Source organism: Cyrtonyx montezumae, unplaced genomic scaffold, assembly GCF_038088225.1.
Source record: "Cyrtonyx montezumae isolate F1298 unplaced genomic scaffold, pur_monq_1.0 scaffold_8, whole genome shotgun sequence".
Lineage (NCBI taxonomy): Eukaryota > Metazoa > Chordata > Aves > Galliformes > Odontophoridae > Cyrtonyx > Cyrtonyx montezumae.
In genome coordinates this window covers 96,886,265-96,901,300 of record NW_027072089.1, presented here as the reverse complement: position 1 = coordinate 96,901,300, position 15,036 = coordinate 96,886,265, and the positions used below count along the sequence as shown (strand labels likewise).

General features: G+C 33.8%; 1 protein-coding gene across 1 annotated transcript in view; it reads right to left on the bottom strand.

Moving 5' to 3' along the window:
* BBS9 (Bardet-Biedl syndrome 9) overlaps window positions 1–15,036 on the bottom strand; it is a 278,937-nt gene that overhangs the window by 184,290 nt on the left and 79,611 nt on the right. The window lies entirely within an intron of this gene.

Sequence of the window (15,036 nt, the reverse complement as noted above, 5' to 3'; positions counted from 1 at the left end):
CAAGCCTAACCTCATTGCTGTCTAACCCAGCATCCCATGCCAAGGTTAGTTTTTCCCCAGTTCTCCTGGCGCCCTCAAGTGCTGTTTTAATTTGGCCAGCAGGAAGGAGGAGGAAGCAACTAGTAGTGCAGCACTATCACCCTGGTGTCAGGAGGGGTCACTCTTGACGGGGAGAAGTGATCAACCGAAGGATCACAGGGCACACTGTGAGGATGAAGGGTCTCCAGTGCCCACAAGCAACGGGATGGGAATCTCAGACTTGCACACCCTCAGTGTTACATTTGACCTGTTCCCACTGATTAATGAGCTGAGAATGAACTCATTTGGGAACACTTCCCACTTCAACTTTGGCAGTGTAAGGCATTTTGAAACCGAGGATCAGGAGAACCAGGGGATCAAGCTGCAACTCAGTGAAAACATAAGCCTATTTAGTGCTTTAAATCCAGATTCTGACATGGGAATAACATTAGAAATTATTAGTAAAAACGTATGGTTTGATTCAAATTATATACACTTTAACAGATGGATTAAAGAAGACTACACTCTTCTGAGATTTCATGAGAAATATTTTTGATAAACAATTTTCAATCTCTGAATTTGTATGTGTATATATAATATATATATTCTAACTATCTCTTATACTCATTAACCTGTATTTTAAGACTAGATTTCCTCTTTTCAGGTTCTAAAAACTGCTATTGGTTTTAGCATATAAATAAAAAATAAATATACGTCTTGATGGTCTCTTCACTACTCTTTAATCAATAATATTCAGCAAAAACATACTGATATAAAGAAAAAAATATCATATAGCGACTTTAAACAGACAGACACATAAGGAACAAGCAAGAATCCTTTTGTATCATTGGAAATTTTTCCCAGGAGTAAACTAGAAGGCTGACCTGAATTGTATATACTATCCACAACCAAATATTCTCACTCTTATTTACATTTTTGAGGGAGAAGGTAACTATATAATCTTTTCCTAATTGTGACATTTAAAGTAAGGCTTTTGAAGGCTAAAAGAAATTCTTGCATGTTATGGTGAAACAGAGGCCAAAAATAAGACTTAGTAAATTCTAAGCAATTATGTAAGATGGGAAAATACAGTAGCTAAAATTATGAAGGGCAGTGTAGTCTAATTCCCCAAGTATGGGTAACGGGAAGAAATAAAAAATGTCTGAACTGTAATCTCAATTCTTCTACAAGCTTGCAGTACAGCCTCAGATAAACAACAGCATTTAGCTACCAAAAATCAAAGTTCCTCTCCTATTTACCACTAATGTTTAGAAGTTCTTCATAGTTCTCTCTATATCATTCAATGTATGTTGATGCATCTTTAATTATTTTCCTAGCAAAGTCTAAGTCTCAGAGTTGCAGAAGGAAAAATGTGCAGAATGAACTTACTAAACTGCAACTTCCTGCAGATTCTGCATGTTTTATTTACATGTTTTATCTAGTACTTTATGGATTATGAACTCCTTTTATCTAAACTCTTCCTTTTTTTTTCCCAGCATACAAACTCTTGAGGAAAAGTAAACATATTTACACTATTTGTCTTTTGCTGCACTCTGCTGGAACAATCCATTTTTCAACTGAAAGTAGCACTGTTCTATATGTAATGAAAAAAAAAAGTAAAATAAAAATAAGACAAATATTTATTGTAAAAATACTGGTTTGCAGCACACAAATTTTTCAAACTACAATTTGCATCTTTATATTCATACTTACTCCTCCTAATGTGTCTTATTTTTAAAGACAGAGCAGTTGCAGCAGTCATACACCAAAGAGTTATACAGTGTGATCACTGCTGTTCACAATAAAGCTACAACAAACTAATGTCTCAGTAAGGCACTGAAGAGATTTCAGATTGGAAAACTCTGGACTTGCACACTTCATTTTAAAAGTCAAATAAGCACGTTATTTCTAAAACAGCAACTTATATGCAGAAATCCTCCACTTGATCAGTTTGTTCAAAATAATAGTAAAACATCAAGAGACAACGTAAGTTGTTTCAACAAATAGGACTTTGACTCTCTTCAAAAAGTCGTAACAATGTAGGAAATTTTTAAATTTGCAGTGTGAGTTGTTTCACTAAAAGAACCTGAAGAAACTTACCTGGGCTAGGGAACATATCCCAGTTTGTGTTCACAGTCAGAGATATTAAATCCCATGATAATTTATTCTGGCTGAGGATCTATTATAGAATCATTCAAGCATCCCACATGTCAAATGAAACGTGACTTCCTACTAGAAAAAAGCACCTGTGATCAAAACAAAGGGTTATGACTTTCCTCTTCCCTCTTTGCATTGACCATAAACTTCTAAAGAAAATAATGTAAAAGGGAAGTAAATAACACAGATGCAATGGAACAGAAATGTCACAGGCTTGTTCTAGCAGTCTTCTGAGGGCAATGAGGAAAAGCTTTCACTCTTAGACCTATCCTGGGAGTTGCAAATACAGATACGTTGGCACCATTCCCAGAACACAAAACAGTTTTCAATTTTTATTATTACCTGTTAAAATAGTGTCTTGGCATTTTTGTTCAGAAAGAAAATTAAGTAACAACCCATCTTAAAACTCTGTAATCCACATAAATCTCAAATGCTCCTCTCAGGGAAAAGTTTCCACAGAACCTCTTTTTTTTCCTCCAAAGAACAGGGTTTTTTGGTCAGTCATTGCCTTTATAGATTGCCTTGCTGAATTTTAAAACATGAATAAATGCAGTCAATACTCAACAAATCACTCGCACCCTCACACGAATAGTGAAGAAATGATTTAAGAGCTTTCAGGTTTCCAAAGGACAAAAGAAACAGATACATGAAAACAAGTTATCAGAGAAACTATCTACTTCAAAGGATACTTAGCCCCAGACTGATCAGGCCACCAAGTTTCTGTGTAAGTGCACTACTGGCATTCCCCACCACGATCAAAAAAAACAACAACAAATAAATTAGACAACACATTTCAGAAATGAAAAGTGTTTTTCATAGTAACAAAGTTATATGCTAGAGATCAAATGTTTCTCTGTTCCATAAATGGACTTCCAGTAGAAGATAAACATGTGAACATGCTGAAGACTTGTATCGGCACAAATTTCTCCATTTGTCTCTGATGCATTTTTAAAATAAAAGCTCAGTGATATTACAACAACGAACATAAATGGAGAACTGCACTTCAATCTGTTGTAAACATGAATTTTTGAACTGAATTTTTAAATTTTTAGCCTGCAACATAATAAAACAGATGTGAAGAAATGATGAAGAAACTATTTAGATACATCCAAAAACAAATGGACACTGCAGGCAACAAAGTGAGAGATAGATAAAAGGAGTAAAGGGAGATACTGATCTGATTGACTGGCTACAAGGCAGATAGAACTTGTTGTAGACAAGCTTTCACTACAAAAAAAAAAAAAAGGAAAAAAAACTGTAGGAAATGATGTAAAATATATTTTGTGTTACCACAGGTATTTCACATCATAGAATTCTAGCTGCAATTATAAACTACAATCCACTCATATGCTTTCTACACATAGGAAACAAACAAATAAACAAAACAGAAAAAGATAAAGCGAAATAACATGCAAAAATAACACAACCCAGAACACATGGATAAAATACTGAAGATAATGTCAATCTATAAATTATTCATAATCTTCTCATTTTACAATTCCCGTGCACCACTGAAAAAAAAATATATAGGAGAAAGAAAATCCTCCTAAAGTATTTTCTGACACATGTGAGATGTTCTAATGAATTGATCAAACTACACACGCTTGTTTCCACTAATAGGTTAAAAAAAAAAAAAAGACAGATAATAGTAGTCCAAATGTATTCTGGTATTCTCCTTCATATTTGTTTCCATAATAAAAAGAAAAGAAATTGAGTGTATCAGATGCTCATAAAAACTGGGTGAAGAAAATGTATCCAGAAGACACATAACATCATAACATCTGAGACAGAACATCCTTCTCTAAAATACATATATTAAAACAGATTTTCAGTGCCTACTGCGAAGTAATAGAGAGGTAATGCATGACAGCATACTCACTAAATAGGAAACAAACAAACAAACAAAAAACACATGGAAAATGCATAAATTTCAGTTTTTTTCCCATGCTGTCCTGGAGGAAAAGGCATTTTCTCAAAACTCTGAAGCCCCATTCAAATTAGGATAGAGGCAAGGGCTACTGTTTTCTTTAACATGACAAATCTAATTAGCTAGCAAATATTTAACCAATAGCTAGAGGTTGCTCTTTAAGTACCAAATAATGACATGTAATTAAGGTACCAAAGGCAAAAGGTTACTAATTTAGGGCATTTCAATGGTGCAGTGCTTAAATTATAGGTTTTATACAAAACTCATGGGCTGATGCACAAGAGAAAAAAAAATTCAATTTTAACGGAATGCAGAACAAATTAACATTTTAGCATTATAATACTACTTAATTGTATAATGGGATTTTGTTAAGTGTCACGGAACAGAAAAAGTAACACTCCAAGGTATGCTTGTTAACCTCTTCAAACTACATATATCACAAGCCTACTGAAGGCAATAAATAGACACATTGTAACATGAAAGACTCTGAATTCAAAGGCCTTTAATAGGCTTTGGGTTTTAATAAGTAGATTGGTGAAAGTTTATAAACAACATATAAGAAAAAAATATGTTATCTGTACCAAATGCATTCAAATTTCCTAAAGGGAAAGAGAATGATTCCTCTAAAAATACCTTTTAAAACATCCAGTTCCTTTGATGTGTAATGCTTTTTTTTTCCCCATCTCTCCCTCCTGCCATAAGAATTTAGACCAGCAAACAGCCTCCAGCACTCACACAAAATGTTTTCTAGGTTGATCAAAAGATTTCTTGGAAAAAAAACAAATTGCACTTGCAGTCAAAGCCTACCATCTTATGATCTGACCATACTGGTCCTTCATCCAACAAGGAGCTCAAGCAGATGCTTAACTTTATGATGTCTAAATAACTCCACACCAAATTACCAATATTACACCAAGAAACTGGCAACCAAAAAACTTCAAAGGGCTCTAAGTAAGCAGAAGGAATGGAACATTTTAGTTAATACAAACTTTAACATGATGCCCATAAAATTATAATACTCATCATTACTGTCTTGTTGCTTCCTGACTTCTGACCCTCTCACTTCATTACACTAACTTTTTTTGCATCAGCCACTTTTTTTCTTTTTCACACCAGTTTAAACTATCCACTACAGAGTAATTAAAGGCTTCACAACATATAAATACTACGTGGAAGGTAGTAGTTAAGCACAGTTGAAACAAAACAGATCTGACATACCAACTGGCAATAACAAAAGGATAAAAAGAATTCTTGTTCCTTTTTGTCATTCTACAGATTTAACCATCAGTTCATCATCAACAGAAACTTCACCTTTTATTAAAAAGATCTAAATGAGGAAAATGACCACACAAGTTACATTTTTTTCTGAGAGATCTGGTGGCTACTGCAGCAACTGAGTTGAGATTGTGGAGACCACAAGGAACACACAAGCAAAATAATAATAATAAATAAAAAAGAAACCACAGAACCTTTTTGTTTTCTATTTAATCAAGTGTTTACACTATTTTGGAATTACTTGTTTTCTCTAAGAAAGTCCACTACTTCCAAAGTCTAGTACTACACTTCCTCTGGTGAGTACTACAAAGTAGAATCCCAACTCAAGCAATCAGGAAAGCATAAGAACATAAGCAACATGACATATTCTGGAGGTGGGAGTCAGGCACTGCAATGACTGGAGGTCTACTGACATTAGTCGAAAGCATGATCATATGAGTCATTTTGGAGTAGCCATCATCAATGACTAAGTGAAATGTCACCTGTGATACCTGTAAGAGTGCCCAAGATCAACAGAATGGTAATTAAAATACTCATTCTCTGCGTATTCATGGGAAAAAGTCATCGTAGGGCTTGATGTAAGACGATTTCAGATTGAGCTAGCTGACAAAACAGCTTGGTCTTGCTGGTTTTACACTAAAAAAATACAACTAACTCCAGTTCAGTAGCTAACACAGAGATTTTCAAGCATTAGATGAGTAAATACTTTAGACAGTTCAGCCCTCATTTATTTCCCAGTTTTTAAAAGGAGGTTTTGTTTTCCAAGCATGTTTATTTTTCATCGTCTTCTGTGTGCGTCCTGCTTCATTTTTAAAATCAGAGTTCAGAGTGTAATACCACTAAATTACACAGTACTCTCTGCATTATAATACAGTCAGTTGTTGGTATAGTAAACATATGAATTGATAACAATGAAACAAGCATAAAGAACCCCAGTATTTCACTAAATCTGAGTATTAAATTCTCTTACATAACATGAATTCAAAATTAACATGTACTTGTCATCTAATGACCATGTGCAATTATCATCTGCTGTAAATCAAATAAATTGGTATAACACCGTAAGCTACAGCAGAAAATGATCTAGTTTGCTATGTTATTTCAACTACTTGAAGGCACAGCAACTGTGCTTTCACAATCACACCTGGGTAACCAAACTGAAATGAGCTATTTCACAAAGATCATGTATACAAACTTTTAAGGCCATTACATCTTTCACCACATACACTCAGTAGTTGTTACCAGCAATAATGCTTTTATGACATATTTGCTATTGTACCACAGAATTACAAGGCTAATACAGAAAAATTACTAAGAAGCATGAAATAATAGGGTTTGCATGTTTCTATTAATATGGTTTGCATTTTTATTCAAGTTTTGCTTACACTACTGCATAGCAATTCCACAGTTGCCTCCGGAGTATATTTTTTCCAATATGAGAGCTGACCAATACTTTAACATTCAGCAAAAGTATCCAATATTTCAGATTAAAAGATGACAAAGCTTTCTTTCAGATAAATAAGACATCTGTATTTGTTTCTCCTGGGAACTGTAGCCCACTGGTTCCATTTTCAGTTATTCAAGTGTTCATAGGTCCTATCAGTCCCTACAGAGATGAAGGATCTAATCTCACAAGGGTTATATGGCCTGCAGCACATTAGGCTGATGATAGAAGATACAGCCTTGCAAAGCAGTATTCTTCCCTTTCAAAAAGGCACTAGCCATAAAGAAGTGAATTACATTAATCACTTCCTGCCACTGCCTTTATATACTGAGAGGATACAATCTTTCCCTATCCCTGAGGACTGCGGCAAAGTTTGAGGAATCCTGACAGGTTACATTGATGCAACAGCTCTAAAATGAGAATAAGACCAAGCGTGGGACATGAATTCACCCTTCCCCTTTGATGATCTGAATGGACAAGAGCATTTTCAAACCTGGCTATTCAGCAGCTAGGGGGGGAAATTCAGTGACATGGCTGGGTGCAGTTGAAACCCTTTTTGGCAGAGCATAAGATAGGTCAGTTGGACTGAATGCAGCTCAGAAGACCCTAAAAGAAGTGCTTGGTGCCTCAGATACATACACACAGACTTTTTACTTCGAACTGTTTCTTCTTTTAACAGTGGCATTCTTTTACATGTGTCTTTAAGCCATTCTAATGAAGGGCAATCAGAACTGATGAAGATAGTAGCATCAGTTTTACCTGTTTGTCCTATAAACTAGTTGATCTTACATGAAGAATATTCCTCTCTGGAACAAATTATCACTGAAGTACGAAAGAGTTGTGCTAGTAATCTCAATAAACGCATCCCAAGCTAACTACTTTCAGACATATTTGGAATACATCTTCAAATAAAAAGAAGCCTTTCTGATACTGTAAATATTTCACAATTAAAGCTAAATAAGTCTTAGAGAAACAGAAACATGACACTGTTCAAAAACCAGTAAAATAGAGAATTTTAATTTTATGTAAAAGCCAAAAAGCTCCTTTTAGTGGCTATGAAAAAAAAATCTACATTTAGCAGAAACAGCAACAAAATGAGAAGTGTAACTCCTTCAAAGAACAGTATATTTATTCAAGCCAAAAAGAGCTAATTTATACCATGGGTGTAGTTCTTACTGACATTATCTGGGGAAAATGACTATTATAGGAGTGGGTGTGATATATAGCCTTCGAGTCACGCATGATAAACCCTAATGGTTTTGCTTTGAGGTAAAGTCCTTACTAATCAAGCAATGATTCATTCTCAAAACGTTGAGTTCCCAAGGCCATACGTGTCAGAAGCGGAACTCTAGAGTGAATAATCAATCACTAAAAATCAGTTTTGAGATTTTTATCAACCAATTAATAAACAAGAAAAGTAGCTAAGGGGCTTTAACAAAGACTTAATGGACTTCTAATGACACTCTAAGTGTGTTTTAGTGAATAGAACATAATGAGTCTTATTTGCTACTGGCCACAAATCATCAAAATCGAAGTGCTCTATGCACTGGAAGTGTAGAAATACTGCAAAAAACAGCACTTGCACTTTAAACAGAGGATGAAATTGTTTAGCTAAATGTGTATAAATTTAATGCCCACACTTACTTGGTGTTACATTCCTAAAGCAGATTAAAGATAAAGATCCTAAGTTCCTAAATCAGTAGATGGATGTGAAGTATGGAGGGAAACAGCAAGATGTTTATTCATTTCTTTACTACATTAGGTACTGTTGGAATCAGCTATCACAGAAGTAAACTGCTGGCTCTTACTTAAATGACATTGAAAAGACTTTCAGGAACAATTCTGAAGACTAAATATATGATGAATTGTGCATATGTACACATATATATACACACACACAAATTTATCTATTTCTATAACTGTCTATAAATCGCCTTCTGTCTTCCTAGATGTGGGTATTAACTTTTGATATACTCCTGACTTTTGTGTTGAAACTGCCACGGAAATATCAAAAGAGATTCCTGCAAGATACATTAATTTAACTGCTTGAAACCACAGTGTCACTATGACTTTTAATTCCATAAGCAAAAAAAAAAAAAAAAAAAAAAAAAAAGCCTGATTATGATTACAAGGAGACAGTTCACACAGATGAGTTTGGAACCAAGTCCCAAGACTAAATGACCTAAAATCGAAAGGAGAAGATATTTCATAGCTGGCACAAATCTGATTCTGAGAGTGGAAACAGAACAGGAATTGAGCAAATAGAACTAAGGCAAAGGGAAGAGATGTATATTTCCTTTCAAGAGGCAGTGACAAAATTCAAATCTCTCATTGAAGAGATGAAAAGAAGTCAAAAACTTCCATAGAGTTGCATTATTTTCCACACATCTACATGTTTCATGTTGTCAAAAAAAAAACCAAAAAACGTGTACACACACACATTTAAAAATGTGTCCATATATTATAATTATTATATATATATATATATATATATTTGTCAGAGGGAAAATTAAACACCTGAATCTGAGCAAAGCTGGAAGAGTTGCCACTATTTTGAGGTAAATGGACTCCAAGAACCTCTGAGAAAGAGGTACTCAACAAGGGATTGAACCTCAAGCACATGCCTAGAGACACAGGAACAGACAGCATCTATAATTCCTCTAGATACAGTATACAATAGTATAAAAAGAGATTATAGAAGATCTACAGAGAAGTGTGCAGGAAGTCAAAAAGTTCCTCTCCAGTTCTAAGGCAGATCATGAACCATCTCTAACTGTGAGCCACATAACTTCATTAAAACAGTGCTGAGAAGAAAGTATATTGGTACAATTTTTTAATCACCTTAGACACATTTGTAAAGTTTCTGGATAGCATCTTATTTACATCTATCTTTTGTGGAATACTGGTGAAGCGACAGATTGCTCCTAGTCATAAAGGAAAGCTTATAAACACAGCCAGATTCACCCATCTTATAAATCAGCATCTCCGGAACAATGCAGGTTTAAATCACATAGGAATCTGTTCTGAGAACTGATGAAATGTGTTAGACGTTCTTAGACAAGAAGGACAACATGCACCTACATCTGAATATTCATCTACCATTAACTGGAACGCTGGCTTCCATTTGAAGGGCCAAAATTCCAGGGAGGAAATCATACGATTCAAGAGATACAGTTCAGAATCAACCAGTTATCTCCCATTGTCATCAGAAAAACAAAAAAACTACAAAGCTAACTTTGGATTAGGCTATTTCAGCTTTCAATACTAGGATATATCTTGTTGTATACCATGGCTACTCTACATAATTTTGAAATGGGATTTAAGGACTCCAGAAGGATGAACCAACTGCAAGAAAAATTATCTGTAAACACAGAGCAAACATAAGGACATCTAAATAACAATCCTGTGCAAGAAACTCTGAGACAGGTCTAGGAGCCTGTCTCTATTACTTGACCCTAAGTTTTAGAACCTGGCATTAATTCACAACACAATTGCTGATATCTATCTCAAAAGCATGGAATAACCAATTTACATTAAGCTTTAATATAAGATGTTCTGAAAACATTAGAAACTTCTCACTTCAAAATTCTTTCACAGGTGTAAAAAAAGGTCAATTCCTATGAAATTACCACTTAGAAGAACTAGTGTTCACTTGACTTACAGATCCTTTACAAAATTCATCTCTTCCTTAAGAAGTCACTACCACAATGATCAAGATCCTCAACTAACATTCAGGACAGTATGTGTGAAGAACAGGTTAGATCATACATCTCAACGATAAGAGAAACTCTTATGTATGAATAAAGCTTTCTCAGACACTGGTGACAAGTTCCTATACAGTTTCCTACAATGTAAGGACTTAGGATGGTAATTCCATCAGGAATATCCATTTTTACTCTAAATGGTAGTCTACAGCATCTCTAATGGAAAGTTTTTGAAAATCTGCTGACCACTTCTAGGAGATTCACTGACTTTCCAATGTTGCCAGCTATATTAATAAAAAGTGCAATACAGGAAAGCTGAAGGAAGAACAGCACTGACATTAATTTTTAGCATTTGTGTATTTTTTCCTATTGTCTGTAAATACTAACCTACAATCACACCTCCAAAAATTGGAGAACTCTTAGATATTTTGTTTTCAAAACATTTCAAACAACAGAGTTTTTAAATGAAAATATCCTATATGCACAGATTTTACAAGCTACAATTTATAATCAGATTTCTCCAGATGCAAGACCAAAACCTGCCAATATACATACAGGCTATATTCTAAGGAAAGCAGAATGAACTGGAGAACTGGTTGTTTACAGGGCAGTGTCTGAAAATTACACTGAAAGTCATTTCTTTGCTGCTTACAAACAAATATTTCTGAGAAGCAGGCAGGCATTTCAGTAACAAAATAAATAAAATGATAATAGAAACCAAAACAAAGGGAAGAAACTCAAAGGATCAATTTTTCTAGCAGTTCTATCTAGAAAAGCAGTTAGATCCTCTTAATAACAGCACGGTGCACTCAAGTACATAAAAATCAATGCCTTAAAGAAAGAAAAACTGAATTGTATCATCAAAATTAAGGAATCATTCAGTTATTAAGATTAGTTTCCTAATGTTATGCAACTGTGCTGACCATTTATGTCAGACTTGTTCTAACAGTCCATTCCTCGTTCATGTAGTTGCTGTTTCCAACTACCACTACTAAATTTTATGAAACAAAGACTCATAAGTCTAAGTTCCTACATATTTTTCTAAATCAACAGACTGGCAGTAGAGAGAGACATTATTAGTTATTTCACAGACTCAAGGTCAAGAATCCTGACATCATCCATCTTGTCTGTCTAGCTACTGCATTGGCTAGTAGAAAGAGATTATAGAAGATCTACAGAGATGCCACTGATCTACATCAAATGCCACTGATGATGGAGAAAAAGTTGATATTTCAGTATTAAAAAATGCAGAAGTGTTAGCAGTTCTAAAGATGGGATGAAGAAGCCTTAAAACATGGGAAGACTTAAAGTATTGTGCAAAAGTGGTGAAAAAGAACAGGAATGGAACTAGGTTTATCACACGTGATGGTAGCGTAAGGAGGATACAGGACAAATCTACTTGCTTTGTGATTTATTTTAATTTTATTGTAGCCCAATGCAAAATAGAGAAGCTTGCTTTGTCATCACATTTTCTTTTAAACTTAAAACATGCGTCTGAAACAAGATTGAACAGTTTAACTACTTCAAGTTGGCTAAGCAACAGTCTGTGCCCTAGGAGAACTCCACCCCCATGTTTCAAATCCAACTTTTCTTTCCTAAAAGTTTGTAACAGCAAAAGCGATTTAAATCTAGTTACTGGGTTAAACAGTTTACAACTAAACAAGTCTAGTGCTTCTTATATTGGCTAGGTTAAAATCTGTGAGTTAAAATTGAACCATTTGATTCTTATCATCCTTATTGCCAATTCCAGCTTGTACCTGGAAGCCCCAGTAATGTATGTCAAGAGTCAGTGCATGAAAATTATAATTCCAAGGCAAGCACCTGCAGCTACTGCCGAATTATGATTTTTTTGTAATATCACATAAATAAAACAGGTAAGCTTAAATACCATTCAATTATACTTTCAAGCAATAACGTGTCTCTACTAAGTCAGCGTTACATATAGTACATACTGTTCGCAACCGCTACAACAAAATTTGAATATGAAATTTCAGCAAAATATTTCTTGATTTAAAGGACTCATGTCATCTCAACGACTTCAATTACGCATAAATTTATCTAAATGAACTCTTTTTTTATTTTAGAACAAGAGCTAATAGCAAGGTAATTGCAAATTGCAATGGTTGTTTGCTTTTTTTAAACCAGAGTTTAATAAACCATCATTCACAGGCGCATAAATATCATCTATTTATTTTCTATGATTTTCATATGGTCTAGCTAGAAGTCACTCTTAAGCAACACAGTGATAACATTTCTGTTTCTTCTAATATATTAAGCAACATAATGATAACATTTCTGTTTTTTCTAATATACATAATTACTACATATAGAATATATTTTCCTTTCAAAATAGAACACTGTATGTTGGCATTCATTAACCTCACTCAAACCTACTTAGATATACAACATCAATTCATAAAGACAAATTCTAGGAGAAAATTCTGAGAAGTGAAAAAAAAATTAAATAAAAAAAATCTTTCATCACACACCTATGCCTGCTTATACGTTTATCCCTTATCGTGAAGATGAAAAGTAAGACTACAGTTCGCTAATATTATTATATTTGTACTGAAAAGTCTTTTCACACAAAGGTTCTATATTTGCATCAGAACAATTGTTCAGAAAAGAAATAAAGGAAGCTGTAAGTGACACCTTTATATCAGGTCAGAGACAAAGATTACACCATTGCAGCTTCAATTCATATATATGTGTGTGTGTGTATATACATACACACACACACATATATATTTATATATAAACTATAATAGTTATTCTATTAGGAAAGCAACTCTCATAGAGCCCAAGTGCTGGAGACTGAGAGAAATAAACAGTAGTCAAAAGAGACATATACATAATAACTGGAAATTCTTTCCTGTTCTAGATGGAAAGGTCTGGAGTACAATATAAAATTCACAACACACACATTTTCTACTTGCAAAATCCAACGTAAAGAAAATATTTCTTTTGTAGAAAATAATTACTTCAGTAGAAAATGAGAGAAAAAAATTGTACCACTTGTTCTTTTCTCCTTGTAAAAATTTTTTGCATAGGAGATTCTCAGACAGTGGTAAGAACTGGAAAAAAATCTCCATTCTTTTTACCATCTAATACTTAAAGTATTTAATTGTGGGTTTTGACAAAATAACAACTGTTCTACTATCTCCCCTAATACTTTTCTATCACTTTTATTCAGAGTTCGCTTCAAATTAAATGAAGCAAAGTGAAGTCACCCCACTCACTTCCTTGGGGTATAGATCACTTCTTCATTGAATGTATTCTCCGTTAAGAAAACTAATGAACTATGATCTTCTGAATAAACAATGCTTCCGAAAGATAAACAAACAGACAATGCATTACTACACTTTTGCTTGCAATAAGAATAACAAAATGTCTTCATTGCAAGACTCACAAGAACAAAGGAAAATGATAAAGGGAATATACCAAGAAAAATATGAGCTAAAATCAAGTTTTAATGAGCATGGAAAAGTGTAAACATTTATTCTGCAGAAATATATATTTTTCCTTATTCTCAATTAAACTACAGCAATTCTAATAATAACTAAAAAATAAAAAAAAACTTATAATGTAAAAAAGCAACAGCAAAATTTAATTTTATTTAAAGAACCCTCCAAATAAACTTCCATAATAGGTAGCTATTTTAAACTATCTGATATTTGACATAATATTAGAACTGATCTATTTAAAAAATGGTCAAGAACTTCCCAATTGCTTTTAAGTTTAAAAATAATGCTTTGACACAGCAAAAACAAACTCAAGAAACCCACTTCTGTTTATCTATAGGGACTATTTAGTTGTGCCATTTCAAAGTGTTAAAAAACCATCCATATGTTAGCAAGACAGTATTCTGCTAAGTAAAAAAGATTTTAAAATCATGTCATAGTTAACTCATTAACAGTAAAGATGAAAATATGTCATGTTTCTCTTATGTCCAATAATAAATGGAAAGGCACTTTTTCCTCTACTTTACAGAAAGGTTTCATTAGGGCACACAGTAAAATTATTCTTCCTTAAGCAATGTGGAGTTGATGTAGGAGGAGAAAAAAAGTTTACTTCTTTGTTCGCATACTTCCAGTATGGGGATGGTTTATGAATATTTTTTATTATCTTTTTTTAATTATCTTTTTTTAACATTTTAACATTATGATTCTATAGAGATTGTATTCTAAAATCATCAGAACATAAAAGCCCCATGCAGAAGGATATGGACAGACTCAAATGATCTTGTTGTGAATGTTACACCAGCCAAACCATTCCCCCAGCACCATAAAATATTTACATAAGCTATGACCTATAAAATATTTTCACATGAACTATAAAATATTTACACTACCAACATCAGCTAGGGAAGAGTGATGTGTCATCAAGCTGGTGTGACCCAGCAGTAACAATTTTGTGGCAGGAGATTAAATAAAACTATTGCAAATCATCTGGAACTTACAGGGAATATTAAGCTCAACAAGTTACTGTTTCCTGGTCTATTGGATAGTAAA